General features: G+C 43.0%; 1 protein-coding gene across 5 annotated transcripts in view; it reads left to right on the top strand.

Moving 5' to 3' along the window:
• hmbox1a (homeobox containing 1a) overlaps positions 1-13,207 on the top strand; it is a 70,157-nt gene that overhangs the window by 8,572 nt on the left and 48,378 nt on the right. The gene's annotated exons all lie outside the window — the stretch shown is intronic.

The raw sequence follows: 13,207 nt of genomic DNA, 5'->3' as shown, positions 1-13,207 counted from the left end.
AGGAGGCAGTGATTATAACATGATTAAATTCATACTGCAATTTAACAGGGAGAAGCGCAAGTTACACGCGTCAGTATTGCATTGGAATAAAGGGAATTACAGAGGCATGAGAGAGGGGCTTGTCGGGTGGATTGGAGGGGGTTACTGGCAGGGATAATGGCAGAACTAAGGTGGCTGAAGTTTCTGGGAATAGTTCACAAGGTGCAAGATAGATGTATCCTGCCGAAGTAGTTCTCAAATGGCAGGCTAGGCACCCGTGACTGACAATTGAAGTTAAGGACTAGAAAAGCCAAGGAAAAAGGCATATAAGGTAGCAAAAATGAGTGGGAAGTTGGATAATTGGTAAGTTTTTAAAATCCAACAAAAGGCAACTAAGAGCTATAAGAAGGGAAAAGATGAAATATGAAGGCATGAAGCTGATAATATAAAGCAGGATACCAGAAGTTTTTTCAGTTATATACAGAGTAAAAGGGAGGTGAGAGTTAGTATTGGACTACTAGAAAATGATGCTGGAGAGGTAGTAATGGGTCAAAGAAATGGCAGATGAGTGTAATAACTACTTTGTTTCAGCCTTTACTGTGGAAGACTCGAGCTGTATGCCAGAGGTCTGTGAGTGTCCTTTCTATTACAGAGGAAAATGTGCTAGGCAAACTGAAAGGTCTTACGGTGGATAAGTCACTTGGACCAGATGGACTGCATCCCAGTCCTGAGAGAGGTTGCTGAGGAGCTAACGGATGCATTGGTCATGATCTTTCAAGAATCACTTGATTCTGGCATGGTCCCAGAGGACTGGAAGATTGCAAATGTCACTCCACTCTTTAAGAAGGGAGGAAGACAAAAGAGAGGAAATTATAGGCCAGTTAGCCTAACCTCAGTGGTTGGGAAAGTGTTGGAGTCGATTAATAAGGACAAGGTTTTGAAAAAATAATGATAAAATAAGTTAAAGTCTACATGGTTTCCGTAAAGGGAAATCTTGCCTGTCAAATCTGTTAGAATTCTTCGAGGAAGTAACAGCAAGGTGGACAGAGGAGAGGCAATGGATGTCATTTACTTAGGTTTTCAGAAGGCATTTGATAGATGTCTCACATGAGGCTCCTTAAGATGATAAAATCCAATGGTTTTACAGGAAAAATACCGGCATGTATAGAGGAATGACTACAGGCAGGAGGCAGCAAGTGGGAATAAAGGAGGCCTTTTCTGGTTGGTTGTTAGTGATTAGAAGTTACTAACTTGGTTGTTAGTGACTGAAGTGTTCTTCAGTGGTCAGTATCGGGCCACTACTTTTCCCATTGTTTATCAATTATTTAGATAGTGGAATTGATGGCTTTGTGGTAGAGTTTGCAGATGGTACAAAGATAGGCGGAGAGGTGGATAGTGCTGAGGAAGCAATGTGATTGCTATAGGGCTTGGACAAATTAGAAGAATGGGCAAAAAAGTAGCAGATGCAATACAGTGTTGGGAAATGTATGATAGTGCATTTTGGTAAAGGAACAATAGTGCAGCTGATTATCTAAATGGGGAGAAGGTTCAAACGTCAGAGGTGCAGAGGGACTTGTGCAAGACTCCCAGAAGGTTGAGTCTGTGGTAAAGAAGGAAATGCAGTGTTGGCATTTGTTTCAAGGGGACTAGAATATAAAAGCAAGGAGATAAAGCTGAAGCTTTTTAAGACTAGTCAGGCCGCACTTGGAGTATTGTTAACAGTTTTGGGCCCCTTACCTCAAAGGTTGTGTTGTCATTGGAGGAAGTCCAGAGAAGGTTCAAGAGGATGATTCCAGGAATGAAGGGGTTAACATATGGGGAGTGCCTGGCAGCTTTGGGCCTGTACTCACTGGAATTTAGAAGAATGTATGGGGCTGTCATTGAAAACTACCGAATATTGAAAGAACTAGTTAAGGTGGATGTAGATAGGATGTTTCCTCTGGTGGGCATTTGTGGAACCAGAGAGTACAGCTTCAAAATTGAGGGGCAACATTTTAGAACAGAAGTAAGGAGGAATTTTTGTTATCCAGAGAGCAGTGAATCTGTGGAATGCTCTGCCACAGACCGAGTCCGAGGGTATATTTAAAGCGGAAGTTGATAAATTCCTGATTTGTTGGAACATCAAGGGATTTGGTGAGAGGGCAGGTGTAGGGGGTTGTATTGGATCTGGGATCAGCCATGATGAAATAGTGGATCGGACTCTTTGGGCTGAATGGCCTGATGTTGCTTCTGATCTAACAGGTCAAGCATGACCTGAGGGATTTAGTTTAATTTGGCATCAAGGTTGACACGGACATGACAAGCTGGAGAGTCCATTTAGGGCTTCACTGAGTACTTGCACATTTGACATTAATAATGTGCATATTATCAGATCAGAATCCAAATCAGATTGAATTTCACAGGCATATGTCGTGAATTTTTTTAACGTTGCAGCAGCAGTACAGTACAACACATGATAAATGTAGGGGGGGGAAATAAAATTATCCTAAGTATGCAATTGCAAGAAAAAGTTTGTGAGCCTTTTGCAATTGTTTTTCTGCATTAATTACTCATAAAATGTGATCTGATCTTCATCTAAGTCACAATAATAGACAAACACAATCTGCCAAAACTAATAATACGCAAACAATTGTACATCTCGTCAATATTGAGTACCCCATTTAAACAATCACTGTCTGTGTTGAAAAAAGAATGTGAACCTCTGGGGTAATGCCTTCTACAAAAGCTATTTGGAGTCAGGTATTCCAATCAATGAGATGAGATTGAAAGGTGTGGGTTGTAGAGGTGCCCTGCCCTATAAAAAAGACAACAGTGAGGTTACTGATAGAGCTTGCTCTTCTCAAGAAAGACCTGTTAATGTGCACCATGCCTCGATAAAAACAACTTTCAGAAGACCTTAGAAGGAGAAGAAGAATTGTGGAGATGCATGAAGCTGGAACAGGCTAAACCAGCATTTCTGAAGACCTGGGTGTTCATCAGTCCACAGTAAGGGAAATTGTCTACAAATGGAGGAAATGCAGTACTGTTGCTACTCTCCCTAGCAGTGGGTGTCCTGCAAAGATCACACCAAGAGCACAACGTGCCGTGCTGAAGGAGGTGAAAAAGAACCCTAGGGTAACAGCAAAAGACCTGCAGAAATCTCTGCTAAAGTCTTTGTTCATGTGTCCATTACAAGAAAACACTAAATGTTGTTCATGGAGGGACACCATGGAGGAAACGATTTCTTTCCAAAAAAAAGACATTGCTGCACATCTCAAGTTTACAAAAGATTTTCTGGATGTTTCACCATGCTTCATTTTATGAATAATTAATGTAGAAAACCAGGTAATTGCAAAGGGTTCTCAATCTTTTTCTTGCAACTATATATGTATATTAAATAGTTAAAGTAAAATAGGTAGTGCAAAAGCAGAAATTAAAAATAAAGTGATGAGATAGTGTTCATGGGTTCAATGTCCATTTAGAAATTGGACGCTAGACGGGAAAAACATCCCCTGTCCTGGACCCATTATATAATTATAATTGAAAAGAAAGCACTCCGGTGCCTCGACCTCATCAGGAGTCTGCAGAGATTTTGGCATGTCATCAAAAAGCTTGGTTAACTTCTATAGACGTGTGGTGGAAAGTGTGCTGACGGGCTGCATTACGGCCTGGTATGGCAACACCAATGCCTTTGAGTGGAAAATCATACAAAAGGTAATGGATTCAGCCCAGTACATCATGGGTAAAACCACTGAGCACATCTACATGAAACGTTGCTGTAGAAAAAATAGCATCCATCATCATAGAAGCTCACCACCCAGGCAATGCTCTTTTCTCGCTGCTGCCATCAGATACAGAAGCCTCAGGGCTTGGGCAGTTACTATCCCTCAGCCATCAGGCTTTTGAACAAAAGGCAATAACTATACTCATTTAAGGACTCTGTTATCTTGTTATTTCGTGCTCATTATTGCTATTTATTTGCACAGTTTGATGTCCATTGATCCTGTTTACAGTTATCGTTCTATAGATTTGCTAAGTATGCCCACAGAAGGAGAATCTCAGGGTTGCACATGGTGACATTATGTACTCTAATGAATGTATGTACTCCAGTAAATTTTACCTTGAACTTTGAAGAAGCTGTTGCTGGATCGCTGAGTGTGTGCCTTCAGGCTTCTGTGCCTCCTCCCGGGAGATAACAGTGGGAAGAGGGCATGTCCTGGCTGGTGGGGGTCCTTAATGAGGGACACCGCCTTTCTGAGGCACCGCTCCTTGAAGATGTCTTGGATACTATGGAGGCTAGTACCCATGATGGAGCTGACTAATTTTACAATTTACTGCAGCTTACTTTAATCCTGTGCAGTAGCTCCCCCATACTAAAAAGTGATGTAGCCAGTCAGAATGCTCTCCACGGTAAACTACAGAAGTTTTCAAGTGTTTACGTGACAAACCAAATCTCCTCAAACTCCTAATGAAATCAAGCTATTGTCTTGCCTTCTGTATAGCTGCATCAATACGTTGGGACCAGGTTAGATCCTCAGAGATATTGACACCCAGGAACTTGAAATTGCTCACTCTCTCCACTTCTGGTCCTTTTTGTGGATTGGTTTGTCTTTCCTCATCTTACCCTTTCTGAAAGTTGGCAGTGCTAACTTTCAGAATTTACGCAGTGTTGCAAGTTCCAGTGAGGTAGATATACATCAAAAAAGCATGTGTAATTCAACCTAGAAATTAAACTGTAAACAATCTTCTAGTCGATAGTAGCAAGAGCCTACAATTAATCAAATGTGAGTGGTTATCTGAACTGGTGGTATAACTCTGAGCAATATGCCAAGTCAGAACTGGAGTAATGTGGGTATGGTTTAAAGATGTTTGAAACTGAACAATGTTTGTTGTCTTAAATAAAGTGCTAATATTGGGAATGTGGCCGGCTTGGAAATCAAGGGGAAGATGGCAGTGGTTTCTTCCTCCAATATTGTGGTCTGTGTAAGCTTCAGGCATAAAGTGTCTAATATTTTTTTTAATCTATTTTCTTTTTCTATACGGCCAACATTAGATCATAATTGAATTTTTAATGGATTAGTTAGTAAAAAAAAATGGCCCATGTATAAAGTGAATGCAAAATTGACAAATTAATGTATAAAAAATGAAAAAGAAAACAGGAACTATGGAAATACTCAGGTCAGGAAACATCTGTGGAGAGAGCAGAGGAGCTGATTTATGTCAATTATCATTTTTTTGGTTTGGATTCATATACTGAATTTTGATGTTGAATCTGCATATCGTGATATAAAAAGATGTTATTGAGGTTGGTGGGGAGAATGATCTGTTCGTTGCTGCAGCCTGGGGAGGTGGATTTGCATGTGTCTCTAGGAATGCTGACTCCTTGAATGTTGAACTGGTGCCTGAGCTAGAAACAGTGCAATGCACCAGGGAAAAGTACTTGGTCTCCTTTGTTTGATAGTCACTTACAGTTGGAAGTGGGTGGGGGCAGGAGGCTGTGGCATCAGTAAGACCTTAAGACATAGGAGCAGAATTAGACCATTCAGCCCATTGAGTCTGCACTGCCAATCTGTCATGGCTGATTTATTATTCCTCCAAATTCCATTCATCTACTTTCACCCTGTAACCTTTGATGCTTGTCTTTTGCCGCTTTGACTAAAGACATGGCCTCCACCGCTATCTGTGGCAATGAATTCCACAGATTCACCACCTTCTGGCTAAAGAAATTCCTCCTCATCTCTGTTCTAAAGGGACATCGTTCTATTCTGAAGCTGTGTTCTCTGGTCCTCGGCGCTATAGAAAACATTCTGTCCTTATCCACTCTATCTAGGCCTTCCAATATTCAATACACTTTAATGAGATCGTCCCACTAGTGAGTATAGGCCCAGGGCCATCACACACCCCTCATACATTAGCCGTTTCATTCCCGGAATCATTCTTGTGGACTCCTCTGGAACTCCTCCGATGCCAGCAGATCCCTTCTTAGATAAGGGGCCCAAAACTGTTCACAATTCTCCAAGTGCAGTCTGACCAGTGCTTGTAAAGCTTCAACATCACATCCTCGCTTCTAGTCCTCTCGAAATGAATACTAACATTTCATTTGCCTTCCTTACTATAGACTCAACCTGCAAGTTAACCTTTAGGGAATCCTGCACAAGGGCATCCAAGTCCCTTTGCACCTCTGATTTTTGAATTTTCTCCCCATTTAGAAAACTCCTCTCCTTTTATTCTTTCTGTCAAAGTGCATGACCATGCACTTCCCTACATTATATTTCATCTCCCAATTCTTTGCCCATTCTCCAATCTGTCTGCAGACAACTTGCTTCCTCAACACTATCTGTCCCCCACCGATATTCGTATTGTTCGCAAACCTGGCCATAATCCCTTCATCCAAATCATTGGCATAGAAGATGAAAAGAGGCGGTCCCAACACTGATCCCTGTAGCACACCAGTAGTCAACCAGAAAAGGCCCCTTTTACTCCGATTCTTTCTCTCCTGCCAGTCAGCCAATCTTCTATCCACGCTAGTATGTTTTCTGTAATACCGTGGGCTCTTCTCTGGTTTGTCACGTGACTCCAGGTACTCTGAAACCTCATTCTTGTTAATGGACTCCAACATCTTTCCAACTACTGAGGTCAGGCTAACTGGCCTACAGTTTCCTTTCTTCTGCCTCCTGATACTCTCGTATTTCTGACATTCTGCTCATCGTCCATGGTGAAGACTGATACAAAATACTTAAGGTTAATTTATTATCAAAGCTTGTATCCATATATAGCTCTGAAATTTGTGTTTCTCCAGACGGCCATGAAACAAAGACAGAATATGACGGTAATTCAGAGAGAAACGTCAAACCCATTTCCCCCGGTACAAAAAAGAACAGCATCCCAATTATCAACCTCTCCCCCCACACAAAATGGAACAGGAACAACCCCTTCCCTGCACAAAAAAACTAACAGAACATCCCCCCCCCCCAAACACCCTCCGCTCATACAACAGAATGGAAAAGGAAGGGTAATTCTTTCTTTTCAATATTTTTATGAATTTCTACATAGAAGAATACAGAGTTCAAGAAAATTCATATTATAAAACAAAAGAAAGATATAATAATACCAAATATAGTATATTTGAACCAGGAAGGGTAATTAAAACAAAACATAGAATATAAAAACCCTAAGTCTGAAAGTTTGTCCTCCATTTCTTTGTCCATCATTTTCCAGAGTCTAATATTGACTTGCTTATCTCCTTTACTCTTCATCTGAATAAGCTTTTGGTATCCTCTTTTATATTACTGGCTAACTTACCTTCACATTTCAGCTTTTCTTTCCTTATGGATGTTTTTAGTTGCCTTCTGTTGGTTTTTAAAAGCTCCCCAATCCTTTCCTTTACAACTAATTTTTGCTTCAAGAGTAAATCTCGAGGAAAATTTGGGGTCAGAGCAATGTTCTCTCTAAGGTGTGCATATGCACACACCTTTTGCTCTAGCACACAAAGGAACTTAAACTGCACACACAAAGTTGTCAGCCTCTACCTCGGCACAATCACATCTCCTTTTCCAGTCTAATGTCGTTCCACTTGCAGAAGTTCTCCGATGACTCTGCAGTGGTTGGGTGTATCAGATGGGCAGGAGATGGAGTACAGACTGGTGGACAAGTTTGTGGAGTGGTGCGGGAGGAATCTCCTGCTCCTGAATGTGGCCAAAACCGGGGAGATGGTGTTTGATTTGAGGAGGAAGAGGACTGTGACGAGTCCTGTGTCGATTCTGGGAGAAGAGGTTGTGTTGGTGGAGGAGTACAAATACTTGGGTGTTCACCTCAACAACAGACTTGTCTGGAAAACCAACACCCTGGCTGTTTACAAGAAGGGGATGAACAGACTATTTTCTAAGAAAGCTGAGATCCTTCAATGTGTGCAGCAGGATGTTGGAGATTTTTTACCAGTCTGTTGTAGTGAGTGCAGCCTTCTTTGCTGCTTTATGTTGGGGGAGCAGCATCGGTGTTGGTGATGCAAAAAGACTAAAGAAACTCATCAAAAAGGCTGGATCAGTCCTTGGCCACAATCTGGACCTTATTGAGTTAGTGGTGGAGAGGAGGTCACAAAGCAAACTGTTATCCATTATGGACAATCTGGCATATCATCCTCTTGACCCACTGATTGCGCAGCTTTTCAAACAGACTCATTCAGCTCTGCTGTCATAAGGATCGTTACAGAAAATCTCTCCTACCAAATGCAATAAGCAACAGTTCATCTCTGTGTGACAGGAGAACACGCGTCAGTACAATAGTCTCTGTTTTATTATTTCATACATTGTGATTGCACATTGGTACATTATTGTGTATTATTCTGTACATTATTATTAGTTAAGTTTGCAAGTGAGTTTTTAAATGTTACTGCTGTAACGAAAGAATTTCCCACTCAGGATCAATAAAGTACTTAGTATTATTATTATTATTATTATGAGGGTAATATTGAACACGTGCAGATTGCGATAATTTGTCTGCAGGTTTTAGAGCTGGTTTATTTATATTGTTTTTATTCAAGAAATTCTCAATATTCCTGGATTTCAGTGCTTTAAAAGGGATAGAGAGAGGGGAAAAGGGGAGGAGGGGTGGCATTACTGGTCAAGGATACTATTTCAGCTGCAGAAGGGGTGGGTAATGTAGCAGGGTCCTCTTTTGAGACAGTATGGGTGGAAGTCAGAAACAGGAAGGGAGCAGTTACTCTACTGGGGGTATTCTATAGGCCCCCTGGTAGCAGCAGAGATACCGAGGAGCAGATTGGGAGGCAGATTTTTGAAAGGTGCAAAAATAACAGGGTTGTTATCATGGGTGACTTTAACTTCCCTAATATTGATTGGCACTTGATTAGTTCCAAGGGGTTTAGATGGGGCAGAGTTTGTTAAGTGTGTCCAGGATGGATTCCTGTCACAGTATGTTGACAGACCGACTAGGGGAAATGCCATACTAGATCTAGTATTAGGTAACGAACCGGGTCAGGTCACAGATCTTTCAGTGGGTGAGCATCTGGGGGACAGTGATCACCACTCCCTGGCCTTTAGCATTATCATGGAAAAGGATATAATCAGAGAGGACAGGAAAATTTTTAATTGGGGAAGGGCAAATTATGAGGCTATAAGGCTAGAACTTGCGGGTGTGAATTGGGATGATGTTTTTGCAGGGAAATGTACTATGGACATGTGGTCGATGTTTAAGGATCTCTTGCAGGATGTTAGGGATAAATTTGTCCCAGTGAGGAAGATAAAGAATGGTAGGATAAAGGAACCATGGGTGACAAGTGAAGTGGAAAATCTAGTCAGGTGGAAGAAGACAGCATACATGAGGTTTAGGAAGCAAGGATCAGATGGGTCTATTGAGGAATATAGGGTAGCAAGAAAGGAGCTTAAGAAGGGGTTGAGAAGAGCAAGAAGGGGGCATGAGAAGGCCTTGGCGAGTAGGGTAAAGGAAAACCCCAAGGCATTCTCCAATTATATGAAGAACAAAAGGATGACAGGAGTGAAGGTAGGACCGATTAGAGATAAAAGTGGGAAGTTGTGCCTGGAGGCTGTGGAAGTGAGCGAGGTCCTCAATGAATACTTCTCTTCGGTATTCACCACTGAGAGGGAACTTGATGACGGTGAGGACAATATGAGTGAGGTTGATGTTCTGGAGCATGTTGATATTAAGGGAGAGGAGGTGTTGGAGTTGTTAAAATACATTAGGACGGATAAGTCCCCGGGGCCTGATGGAATATTCCCCAGGCTGCTCCACGAGGCAAGGGAAGAGATTGCTGAACCTCTGGCTAGGATCTTTATGTCCTCGTTGTCCATGGGAATGGTACCGGAGGATTGGAGGGAGGCGAATGTTGTCCCCTTGTTCAAAAAAGGTAGTAGGGATAGTCCAGGTAATTATAGACCAGTGAGCCTTACGTCTGTGATGGGAAAGCTGTTGGAAAAGATTCTTAGAGATAGGATCTATGGGCATTTAGAGAGTCATGGTCTGATCAGGGACAGTCAGCATGGCTTTGTGAAGGGCAGATCGTGCCTAACAAGCCTGATAGAGTTCTTTGAGGAGGTGACCAGGCATATAGATGAGGGTAGTGCAGTGGATGTGATCTACATGTAAGGCATTTGACAAGGTTCCACACGGTAGGCTTATTCAGAAAGTCAGAAGGCATGGGATCCAGGGAAGTTTGGTCAGGTGGATTCAGAATTGGCTTGCCTGCAGAAGGCAGAGGGTCGTGGTGGAGGGAGTGCATTCAGATTGAAGGGTTGTGACTAGTGGTGTCCCGCAAGGATCTGTTCTGGGACCTCTACTTTTTGTGATTTTTATTAACGACCTGGATGTGGGGTTAGAAGGGTGGGTTGGTAAGTTTGCAGACGACACAAAGGTTGGTGGTGTTGTAGATAGTGTTGAGGATTGTCAAAGATTGCAGAGAGACATTGATAGGATGCAGAAGTGGGCTGAGAAGTGGCAGATGGAGTTCAACCTGGAGAAGTGTGAGGTGGTACACTTTGGAAGGACAAACTCCAAGGCAGAGTATAAAGTAAATGGCAGGATACTTGGTAGTGTGGAGGAGCAGAGGGATCTGGGGGTACATGTCCACAGATCCCTGAAAGTTGCCTCACAGGTAGATAGGGTAGTTAAGAAAGCTTATGGGGTGTTAGCTTTCATAAATCGAGGGATAGAGTTTAAGAGACGCGATGTAATGATGCAGCTCTATAAAACTCCAGTTAGGCCACACTTGGAATGCTGCGTCCACTTCTGGTCGCCTCAGTATGGGAAGGATGTGGAAGCATTGGAAAGGGTACAGAGGAGATTTACCAGGATGCTGCCTGGTTTAGAGAGTATGCATTATGATCAGAGATTAAGGGAGCTAGGGCTTTACTCTTTGGAGAGAAGGAGGATGAGAGGAGACATGATAGAGGTGCACAGGATATTAAGAGGAATAGACAGAGTGGACAGCCAGCGCCTCTTCCCCAGGGCACCACTGCTCAGTACAAGAGGACATGGCTTTAAGGTAAGAGGAGGGAAGTTCAAGGGGGATATTAGAGGAAGGTTTTTCACTCAGAGAGTGGTTGGTGCGTGGAATGCACTGCCTGAGTCAGTGGTGGAGGCAGATACACTAGTGAAGTTTAAGAGTACTAGACAGGTGTAGGGGGTTATATGGGAGGCAGGGTTTGAGGGTCGGCACAACATTGTGGGCCGAAGGGCCTGTACTGTGCTGTACTGTTCTATGTTCTATTATTGAATCACTGTCTAATTCCAAAGAAGCAAAAGGTGTGAAGTGCAAAAGAACTGCTAGTTTATTTAAACCAGAATGGGTCAATGAAACAGCAGAAACTTGTAGCTACGAGAAATATTGAGTTAACTTCTAGCATTGTCCTCCATTTGAGTTCTTGATGAAGGTCCTTGGTTCTTGTTTACCTTGTACTTTTCCAAACCAAAAGACAGGCATTCCAGGATCAATCTGTGGGACATTGTGTCATAATGCTTTCTGGTAGTTGATCCAGGCTATGCTTAAGTTGGTTTGCCCGGTGTTGGAGTCTCCCATGACTGCTTTGTCTACCAGTAGTTGGTGCTTGGAACCTCTGGATCAATCGGCAATCCCCCTTTGAGCAGGGCTCAGGAGTTTACCCACGTTCTTTCAGCCTGCTGCCTATGATGCCTGATAGGAGCTTCCATGTTGTTGACAGGCAGGTTATAAGCGGTAGTTTGATGGTCCTTCATTATGAGTATTGTCCTTCCTTGAGTTAGTTAGTCAGGGTGGGAGCCTGCTTCAAGCAGCTGGTTCATTTGACAATAGACAGTAGGTGCAGGAGTAGGCCAGTCGGCCCTTCTAGCCAGCACCGCCATTCACTGTGATCATGGCTGATCATACACAATCAGTACCCCGTTCCTGCCCTCTCCCCATATCCCTTGACCATGCTATCTATAAGAGCTCTATCTAACTCTCTCTTGAATGCATCCAGAGACTTGGCCTCCACTGCCTTCTGGGGCAGAGCATTCCACATATCCACCACTCTCTGGGTGAAAAAGTTTTTCCACATCTCTGTTCTAAATGGCCTACCCCTTATTCTTAAACTGTGGCCTCTAGTTCTGGACTCACCCATCAGCGGGAACATGCTTCCTGCCTCCAGCGTGTCCAATCCTTTAATAATCTTATATGTTTCAATCAGATCCCCTCTCATCCTTCTAAATTCCAGTGTATACAAGCCCAGTCGCTCCAATCTTTCAACATATGACAGTCCCGCCATTCTGGGAATTAACCTTGTGAACCTACGCTGCACAATAGCAAGAATGTCCTTCCTCAAATTTGGAGACCAAAATTGCACACAATACTCCAGGTGGGGTCTCACCAGGGCCCTGTACAGCTGCAGAAGGATCTCTTTACTCCTGTACTCAATTCCTCTTGTTATAAAATCCAGCATGCCAGCAGTGTATGTAATGCTGTTAGCTTCTTCAGCCAGTGGGTGTGGGTCATGTCAGGCCCTGGTGATGTCCAGTTCTTTGTACTTGCTACCCATTGCTGGACATCTACGCTTCTTTCTCCCATAGACTCTTCCAGTTGCTGTTTTGGTTGGTTCAGATACTGGCATGTTGTTGCTTTGAAACTGTGGAGAAGAGTGCATTTATTTGCTTGGTCTCTAAGTCCTCAGTGTCCCTCTATGGTCTAGCAGCCAGAGCTGTTAACTGTTGCTTGATGGTTTCCAGGGCTTCGGCAATGGATATACCTCTGTACTTCCTTAGTAGCCGCGATGAGTCTTTGGTCTTCCTACCCTTCCACAGCTCAGTTAGTCTGCTGACCTCCGCCCTTTTGGTTTTCATCTTGGCTTCCAATTGTCATCTCCGGGGTGGGGTGGGAGGGAGTGTTATAACAGTACTCTCCACTGTATTTCATTTTGCAGCCCAGCATTTCTAGGACTACTGCTGCCAGTGCATGTATCAGGTTATTGGTCTCAGTTCTGTTGGACTATTGGCTGCTTCTGACTGATGGAAATTTTTCACTAAGTCTGGGGAGCTTAGTTTGTTGATTGACAATTGCCAATTTAGCTAGTAACCTCTCTCTAGTTGGCCCGAGGTGATATTCGAACTTACATTTCCCATGTACAAGATGATGCTATTACCTTTGCGTCATCTGGGAGTTGTAGAGATGGGGTTTTACTCACATTTCCTGATTGGCTCGGATTTGCGGTGATAACTGCTTGGTGCATCGTGATTGTATGTCTTCCAATTCGAGATGTGATAGCAATCC

Source organism: Hemitrygon akajei, chromosome 7 (assembly GCF_048418815.1).
Source record: "Hemitrygon akajei chromosome 7, sHemAka1.3, whole genome shotgun sequence".
Taxonomy (NCBI): domain Eukaryota; kingdom Metazoa; phylum Chordata; class Chondrichthyes; order Myliobatiformes; family Dasyatidae; genus Hemitrygon; species Hemitrygon akajei.
Note: the sequence above shows the minus strand (reverse complement) of the source record. Positions and strands in the feature narration are given on the sequence as shown.